Source organism: Ovis canadensis, chromosome 1, assembly GCF_042477335.2.
Source record: "Ovis canadensis isolate MfBH-ARS-UI-01 breed Bighorn chromosome 1, ARS-UI_OviCan_v2, whole genome shotgun sequence".
Classification (NCBI taxonomy): domain Eukaryota; kingdom Metazoa; phylum Chordata; class Mammalia; order Artiodactyla; family Bovidae; genus Ovis; species Ovis canadensis.
Genome location: NC_091245.1, coordinates 108,506,372 through 108,515,697, shown reverse-complemented (window position 1 = coordinate 108,515,697; position 9,326 = coordinate 108,506,372). Strand labels below are relative to the sequence as shown.

At 39.6% G+C, this 9,326-nt stretch overlaps 1 long non-coding RNA gene across 1 annotated transcript; it reads right to left on the bottom strand.

Moving 5' to 3' along the window:
* Window positions 1-5,311: 5,311 nt before the first annotated feature.
* Window positions 5,312-7,422, bottom strand: LOC138416151 (uncharacterized). The gene is made up of 2 exons (XR_011247557.1): window positions 6,797-7,422; window positions 5,312-6,459 (listed from the first exon to the last, which is right to left on the bottom strand). It is a non-coding gene; the product is annotated as an uncharacterized lncRNA (long non-coding RNA).
* Between the last annotated feature and the right edge of the window lie 1,904 nt (window positions 7,423-9,326).

Below are 9,326 nucleotides of genomic sequence, written 5' to 3'. Positions count from 1 at the left end.
AGGGGTCTCCATTAACAACCTTCAGGTTCCAACTGGGGTCTTCGTGCTTGTGGGCAGCATAATGTCATTAAGCATTAAATTCTCCCATCCGGAGGGGGTTTCAGTATCTGCAAAACAGCTAAAAAATATTATGTAAAATAGATAGTGGGAATTAGCTGTATAACACAGGGAGCTCAATTGGGTGCTCTGTGGCAACCGAGAGGAGTGGGATGGGGTGGAAGTGGTAGACAGGTTCAGGAGGGAGGGGACATGTGTACTTATGACTGATTCACACTCTTGTATGGCAAAAACCAATACAACAATGTAAAGCAACTATCCCCCAATTAAAAATAAATTTGTAAAATATCAAACAATATTTGTGTGTGTATCTGTAGATGGGGAACTAGGACCTTGTCCCAAGGCTACACTATTGTTTCTCTTACTGTTTTGTTTCCTCCTGGTCTCACATCCTTTTCTTTCCCTAATTAACAACTGCTGAAATCTCAGAGAAGGTCACGGAAGCTGATTGAAGGCCGTTTCTTGTAATCAAAGACAAGGAGACGCAAAAGGGCTCTGTGCCCAGAAGCTGCATGGGGCCCTGCTTGGTATGACTTTCAAGAGATACCGACCTCCAAGTAAAAGGAGAGCACTGAATTAGGTGAAATACGGACACTGTTGGAAATGGGGTCCTCCAGGGAGCCACCAAAGAGCCCAATAATGACAGTTCTTTGCACAAGAACCTTTAAAGAGAGCTCCAGCCCTGTTCTGCTCTTTCAAGTGGCTGCTAGACTGCTAGTTTCACCGTGAATTCAGGCTGTTATTTTTCAAAGCTACAGCAGTACAGAGTAAAGGGTGGGACTGAGGCAAGTTAAAACCCGCAAAGCTTTCTGTTCTTACTGAGACTACGCTGTTTTTCTTGAATATATTCCCCTTGGGTTGCTGCAAGCCATTGGCTAATTTTCAGAGTTCTGAAAAAGTACTCTAATGTTAACAGGTTTTCCTTAGTTGAAACCAAGATTTTTTTCCAAGTTAGGCTTTTCCAATTAAACTTACAAAATTTATTGCAAGTTTTTCTTCCCTAGTGATATTTCCATAGATTCATAAATCACTTTTGTCTTTTCAAAATGCATCCTCATGGTAAACTGAAAGGAAGGTATTAAATGTCTTCCCTATCTCCACCCCCTAGAACTGCAATTTGTATTTTTAATACAATAATTTGGCTGTAAGAGACTACACTTCTTATTTTTGTATCAGCTATAATTATATCTCTTTCATGAGATGCTTTTGTTTTTTTCTTACCTGATTGTAACCCCAGAGGTTCCTTACCTTACATACTAAAAAAAAAAATAAATACCAACAAATAAAAATTACAGGTTTTCTCAGTGCTTTTATGGAAAAGAGACTTTTGAAGGCTTTTACCCCACCATTTTCTATATTTTACACTTTAACATGCATGTTGAATTATATTCTTTTTTTTTTGATGTCTGAGCTTTTATTTTTTATTATATTCTTTTGTCTTCTTAAAGCTAAAGTTGTTCAGTGTTTATATATTCCCCCTTTAATGATCCATTGAAATCACCCATTATCCTGTTATTATTTTATGAAATTTTATTCTTTTTAATTAAAAATTTTTTTAATTTAAATTTTTTTTTTTTTTGCTTTACAATACTGTGTTGGTTTTGCCATACATTGACATGAATCCACCACAGGTGCACATGAGTTCCCAACCCTGAACCCCCCTCCCACCACCCTCCCTATATCATCTCTCTGGGTCACCCCAGTGCACCAGCCCCAAGCATCCTGTATCCTGTATCAAACCTAGACTAGGTTAAAATATTTTTTAACAGTAAATAGGTCTAGAGGATGAGGGAAAGAGAAACAGATATTCAGAGATCAGCCTCCTGTGAGCCTGCTCCTAGAGCTGCTTGTTCCTCCCTATAACCTAGGCCAGTATGGTTGTCTTGGGCATAGTGGTCATGAAAAAGACAGTAGCTCAGAGCATGTACTCCAAGTCTTCCCCTTATATATCCCTTATCCTTCGGGGTTGCAGTATCCTCCCCACATCAGAAAACAGCCATCCTCTTTCTCCTCAGGCTTCTCACAGTCCTGACTTGAGTTTCTCAGAATCAACACTCTCCTTCCCCTCCTGGATATGTCCATGTTTAAGCTGGTGCTGACAGCTTGTGAACACCTTCCCAGGGCTTCCCAGGTAGCACTAGTGGTAAAGAACCCTCCTGCCAATGCAGGAGACAAAAGATATGCAAGTTCAATCCCTGGGTCGGGAAGATCCCCCTGGAGAAGGACATGGCAACCCCTCCAGTACTCTTGCCTGGAGAATCCCATGGATAGAGGAGCCTGGCGGGCTACAGTCCATGGGGTTGCAAAGAGTTGGACATGACTGAAGTGACTTAGCGCATGCACAAGTAATGTGGACAAGTTATTTAATCCTCTGGACACCCAGGATGCTTATTAATAAGCTATGTGTAATTCTTAGATAATACAGTTATTTTAAGGGTTCAATTCAATGTATTGTGGATTAATTGAAATGATGCACCTAAAGCCACATAATATTAGTAAATATTGCCAAATCTGGAGGCTATAGGGTCATAATACTGATTCCCAGCAAAAGTTAAATGCCAATATTTGCACTGGGGATGTGGAGAGTTCACACTTTAAATAAGAAATTGCTTTGCTCATTCTGTCTTATGTAGGCAATCAACAAGTTGAAGTTTATGAAAGGTCAGAAAGGAAACTGGCTCATTGACTGCAGCTGGGAGAGAACCCAAGCCTAATTCAGCCTTTCTGTAAAGCCTGACTTCGGTGCCTGAAAACAGGTTGACACTGGTGGTCAGGTCTGCCTGAGGCAGAGCTGTTAACCCAAGGAAACAGCTAAGCATAGTAAGTAGGGGAATATGAGGGTGGGATGTGTGGAAACACCAAGGCAGTCATAACTGCAGGGGATGAGGCCTATCTAACATAATATCATGCAAATCATAGACCATGGTTATTTCCACATTTGTTCTATAATTATTTACTGAGTTCACACTGTAGGTATTGGAGACGAGATGAAAAGCTTTTCTCTTCAGTGGTGAGGCTGTCTCCTCGGAATAAACTTGTTGGCCAGAGGTCAAATAAGAACTGGTTTGCTAGCTCTACCCTGGAAGAATCATGGAAAAGGTCCCTAGAGCTCGAGCTTTTACTTTTTTATTGCCTCTGTCTGTTTTGATGATTTCTCGGTAGCTGCACAGGTGGCCAGAGAAGGCAATGGCACCCCACTCCAGTACTCTTGCCTGGAAAATCCCATGTACAGAGGAGCCTGGTAGGCTGCAGTCCATAGGATCGCTACGAGTTAGATATGCATTGGAGAAGGAAATGGCAACCCACTCCAGTGTTCTTGCCTGGAGAATCCCAGGGACGGGGGAGCCTGGTGGGCTGCTGTCTGTGGGGTCGCACAGAGTCGGACACGACTGAAGCGACTTAGCAGCAGCAGCAGCAGCAGCAGTACGGGTGGCAGGCAGCCTGCAGTTAGCCCCTGCTCAGAGGACCCCCACCTCTACTGGGCCTCCTGGACCCTGGGATATAACAGTCTCCTCCTCAGTAAGTGGCCTGGGCTCCTGGGAAGGGAGGGAATTGTGTAGAGCCAGGGAGGGAGTGGCTGACTTCTAGGAGGGCTCCTTGGATTCTGATGTCTTTGGTGTACAAAAGGAGAAAAGCACTGTCTTGTAATTTCTGAATGTGTATTTTGTTTAGAGCTCTGGGATGAACAGAAAAAGCGAAACTTGTCACCACCTTATGGGGGTGACAAGGCTGCAATGAGGGTACCATTTACCAGGTAGTTGAAGCTATTTTGTTGCATTAGCAAAGAAGTCACTAGAATCTGGACTGTCTCTGTGTCTGTTGGCAAGGAGGGAGGTAAGAAAGCCATTTGCCATTATGGGCTCTACACACAAAGAAATGGAGGCTGGATTTGATGCATGAGTTCAGCGGTTCCTGTGGGTTGCACAATGTGGCATTAGGGTAAGAACAGTCAATAAAATTTTGTGTTAACATGTATGAATGTTTCTAGTTTTATATTATTTAAATACATGTTAAACTCAACTTTGTTTACTACCACAGCTTCCTCTAGTACCTTTTTTTTTTTTCCTCTTTAAAGATTAGCATCTTTGTAGATCTGAGTGCTTTGCCTTCCTTCCTTCTCTAAGTCTTCTTTAAACTCTACCGCAGCTGGTGCTCACTGTCAGCACCTGGATGGGTCTCCCTGAAGCCTGAGGACTGAGGCTCCTCTCTCCCTGATTCCCTCCTTTTCAGCAAGTGGGGGGTCTGGCTGGACTGTTGTTTAACCCTCAGCTGGCCAGAAGCCCCTGTTCTGCTAAAACCCTCTAAGTTCTTTTCTTCCCTTTTCCCAGGAGAGGCAAGTTGGAGGATGAGCCTCTGGGAGCTGCTCAGATCCTGGTGATGAGACAGCGGTGCTGGGAGGGGAGCCCCTGGGGAGGTCAGGGGCAGGGTGGGGAGCTGGTGGGAGCTCCTGCAGGGGAGAAGCCCTGGGCTGGGAGCGGGGAGCTCCGGTGCCAGGTATGGCTCTGCCCTGTGTGACCCAGGACAGGTTCACCCCCTGGGGAGTCTCCTGCTCTGTGACAGGGGGGCCTGGGAATGTCCCCTCTAAGACCCCTCAGAGTTGTCATGTTCTGGGATTTAGTGCCTCTCCCCTAATATGTTATTAGGTTCAGTTTGCTGATATTTTGCTGATCATTTTTGTGTCTGCATTCATAAGATATATGGGTCTATAATTTTCTTGTGGTTTCCTTATCTGCTTCTGGTATCAGTGTAATATTATGCTCATAGAACAAGTTAGGAAGTATTCTCTTATCTGCTTTTAATTCTAATTTTAGAAGAATTGGTGCTAATTCTTCTTTAACTGTTTGAGTAAAAATCATCAGTGTAATGACCTAGTCCTGGACTTCTCTTTGTTGGAATGTTCTTTTGGCTACTCCCTCAATCCTTTTATTTGCTATAGTTTTGTTGTGATTTTATATTTCTTCTTGAGTCAGTTTTGCTCATTTGTATTTCTAAAAATTTGTCCATTTCATCTACATTATATAGCTTGCTGGTGTTTGAACGTTTAGTTTCATTTCTATGATTAGCGATTTTTGTCTTCTATTTAATTTTCCTTTGTCAGTCTCACTAATGGTTTGCCAATTTTGTTGAGTTTTTTTTTCGTTTGTTTGTTTAAATCAATTCTGGTTATGTTGATCCTTTTCACTGTTTTTCTGTTATCGATTGAATATTTCATTTATCTCAGCTCTAATCTGTATTGTTTCCTTCTATCTGTTAATTTTGGGTTTTGTTACACCTCTTTTTAGTTTTTTTATTATTTGTATTTGTCTGTGCTGGGTTTTTGATGCAGCACATGTGCTCTCTGTTGCTGTTCTTGGGCTTTCTCTAGCCATGGTGGATGGGGGCTACTCTCTAGTTGCAGCACGCAGGCTTCTCCTTACAGTGACTTCTCCCATTGTGGAGCACAGGCTTTAGGGAATACAGGCTTCCCTATTTGTTGCACATCGGCTCAGTGATTGCAGCTCATGGGCTCAGGTGCCAGGGATCAAACCCGTATCCCCTGCATTGGCAGATGGGTTCTCAACCACTGAACAACCAAGAAAGTCCCTTCATTTACATCTTTAAGGTGTAAACCTGAGATCTTTCTTCTTTTTAAATATATGCATTTACTGTCATAAATTACCCTCTGGCTGCTGCCTCGCTGCATCCCATGTTTTGGCAGTTTTTCTTCCATTTTCCTACATCTCAGAGTGTTTTCTTTTCTCTTTTTAAGTATAGTTGACTTACAGTATCATATTTCTTGCAGGTGTACAGCATAGTGATTTAATATATTACATTATAGTAAACTTTATATATTTGATCACCGCAGTAACTCTAGTTATCGTCTGTCACCATACAATGTTCACTATTTTCTGTCACCATAATTATTCACTATTTTCCCTGTGGTGTATAACTACATCCCTATAACTTAATTATTTATAACTAGTACTCTGTATCTTTTAATTCCCTTTGCCTATTTCATTCATTGCCTCACCAGTCCTGCCTCTGGCAACCACCAGTTTGTTCTCTGTATCAATGAGTCTGTATCTGTTTAGTTAGGTTTTTTCATTTGTTTTGCTTTTTAGATGCTACATATAAGGGAAATCAGGACGTATTTGTCTTTATTTGTTTGATTTATTTAGCTTAAAATAATATCTTCTAGGCCCGTTCATCTCATTGCAAATGTCAAGACTTTATTTATTTTTCTGTGCCAAGTAATATTCCATTACATGCATAAGCTACATTTTCTTTATCCATTTATCTATCAGTGGACATTTAGGTTGCTCTGTTATCTTGGCTATTGTAAATAATGCTGCAAAATAGTGCATGTATCTTTTCAAATTAATGTTTTCATATTCTTCTTATAAATGCAGAGAAATGGAATTGCTGGATGCTATGGTAGTTCTACTACTAGGTTTTTGATGACATCCCATTCTGTTCTGCATAGTGGCTGTGCCAATTTACATTTCCACCCACAGTGCCAAAGTGTTCCCTTTTCCCTCATACTTGGCAACACTTGCTATTTCTTGTCTTCTGATAATTGTCTTTCTGACAGGTGTGAGGCAATATCTCATTTTGGTTTTGATTTGGACTTCCCTAATGATTAATGGGAACTTCCCCACTTGCTCAGTGGTGAAGAATCTGCCTGCCAATGCCTGCCAATGTAGGAGACAAAGGTTCCATCCCTGGGTCAGAAAGATCCCCTGGAGAAGCAAATGGCAACCCACTTCAGTATTCTTGCCTGGAGAATCCCATGGACAGAGGAGCCTTGAGAGCTGTAGTCCACGGGGTCTCAAAGAGTCTGACATGACTTAGCAACCAAATGACAACAAAGAGTAGTGATCTGAACATTTGTCATGTGTCTATTGGCCATCTATGTGTCTTCTTCAGAAAAATTTCAAGTCCTGCCCTTTTTAAATTGCATTGCTTAAGTTTTTCTTTTGATATTGACTTAAATGAGTTCTTTTCTAAATTTTGGATATTAATCTCTTATCAAATGTATCATTTGCAAGTATCTTTTCTCATTCAGGAGGTTGCCTTTTCATTTTGTTGACAGTTTCCTTCACTTTGCAGAAGCTGTTTAGTTTAACATATTAATGATGCCATTTGTTTTTGTTGTTAGTGTTACCATCACCTGAGGAGACAGATACAAAAAAATATTGCTAAGAATGATGATAAAGAGCATACTACCTATGTTTTCTTCTAGGAATTTTATGGTTTCAGGTCTTAGATTAGTCCATAGAGAGTTTATTTTTGTATATAGTAAAAGGAAATGGTGTAGTTTCATTCTTTTGCATGCAGCTGTCAAGTTATTTTCAGAATCGTTTATTGAAGACACTGTCTTTCCCCATTGCATTTTCTTGCCTCTTATGTTGTAGACTAATTGATCTTATGGCTATGAGTTTATTTCTGGGCTCTCTTTTCTGTTCTTTTGATCTATATGTCTGTTTTTCTGCCAGTACCATAGTGATTTCATTATTTTAGCATTTTAGTGTAGTTTGAAATCAGGGAGTATGGTGTTTCCAGCTTTGTTCTTCTTTCTCAAAACTGCTTTGCATATTTTTTCTTTTGTGATTCCATGCAAATTTTAGATTATTTCTTTGAAAATTACCATTGGAATTTCAGTTGAGATTGCAACAAATCTATAGATTGTTTTGAGTAGTATGGACATTTTAATAATATTGTTTCTTCGAATCCATGAAAACAAAATTTTCTTTCCACTTATTTGTTCATCATCAATTTATTTCATCAGTGTCCTATAGTTTTCAGTGGATAGTTCTTTTCCTCCCTTGGTTAAATTTATTCTCAGGTATTTTTTAGATGCATTTAAAAATAAAATTGCTTTCTATTTTCTCTCTGATAGTTTGTTAGCAGTGTGTAGAAATGCAATAGATGTCTTGTATATAAATTTTTTATCCTGGAACTTTACTGAACTGATTTATTAGTTCTAACATTTTTTGGTGGAGTCTTTAAGGTTTCCTATCTATAGTATCATGTCATCTGCAAGTAATGACATTTTATTTCCTTCCAGTTTCGATTTTTTAATTTCTTTATCCAATGGCTGTGGCTAGTACTCCAAATACTATGTTGAATAAAAGTGACTAGATTGAGTATCCTTGTCTTGCTTCTAATCTCAGAGGAATGTTCTCCTTTGTCTTTTATTATGATCTTTTCTAAACAGTCTATTTTGTCTGATACAAGTATTGCTAACCCAACTTTCTTTTCATTTGTCTCTTGTAGGCAGCATATAGATGAATCCTTTTAAAAAACTGCTTTCAACCACTCTATGTCTTTTGATTGGTACATTTTGTCTATTCACATTCAAAATGATTATTGATAAATATGTAATTATTGCCATTTTGTTGTCTTCTGGTTGTTTATTTGGTTTTCTGTGTTCCTTTCTTCTTCTCTTGGCTTTTCCCTTCTAGTTTGATGATTTGTGTGTGTGTGTGTTATGTTTGGATTCATCTTTTTTTTTAAAATATATCTACAGTACACATTGTTTGTTGTTACAATAATGTACATAATTGTTTAAGCTGACAGTCACTTCAAGTTCAGATGTACTCTAAAAGTACTACATTTTTTCTTCTCTTCCTCCAAATTTAATGTCTTTGATGGCATACTTTACATCTTTTAATTTTGAGTATATTTATTAAATATTTATTGAAGTTACAGTTGATTTTACTACTTTTGTCTTTTAACTTTCATACTAGCTTTCAAGTGGCTGATCCATTGCCTTTGCTACATATTTGCGTTTATTGGTGAGAGTCTTCTTTCTCATTTCTAGTTATGGCCTTTTCTTTCCTGCTTAGAGAAGACCCTTTAGAATTTCTTTAAAGCCGATTTATTGAGTCAAGCTTGTTTAGTTTTGCTTATCCAAGAAACTCTTTATCTCTCCTTCAATTCTCTTTAAAATAATTTTTATTTATTTATTTATTGTTTGGCTGTTCTGGGTCTTCATTGCAGTGCACAGGCTTTGTCTAGGTGTGGTGAGTGGGGGCCACTCTTTGTTGCAGTGTGCAGGCTTCTCATTGTGGTGGCATCTCTTGTTGTGGAGCACAGGCTCTAGGTGTGTGGGCTTCAGTAGTCACAGCATGTGGACTCAGTAGCTGTGGCTTGCAGGCTCTAGAAAGTGGGCTCAGTAGTTGCGGTACATGGGCTTTGTTGTTCTGTAGTATGTGGAAACTCCCCAGTCCATGGATCGAACCCATGTCTCTTGCATTGGCAGGTGGATTCTTTGCCACTGAGTCACC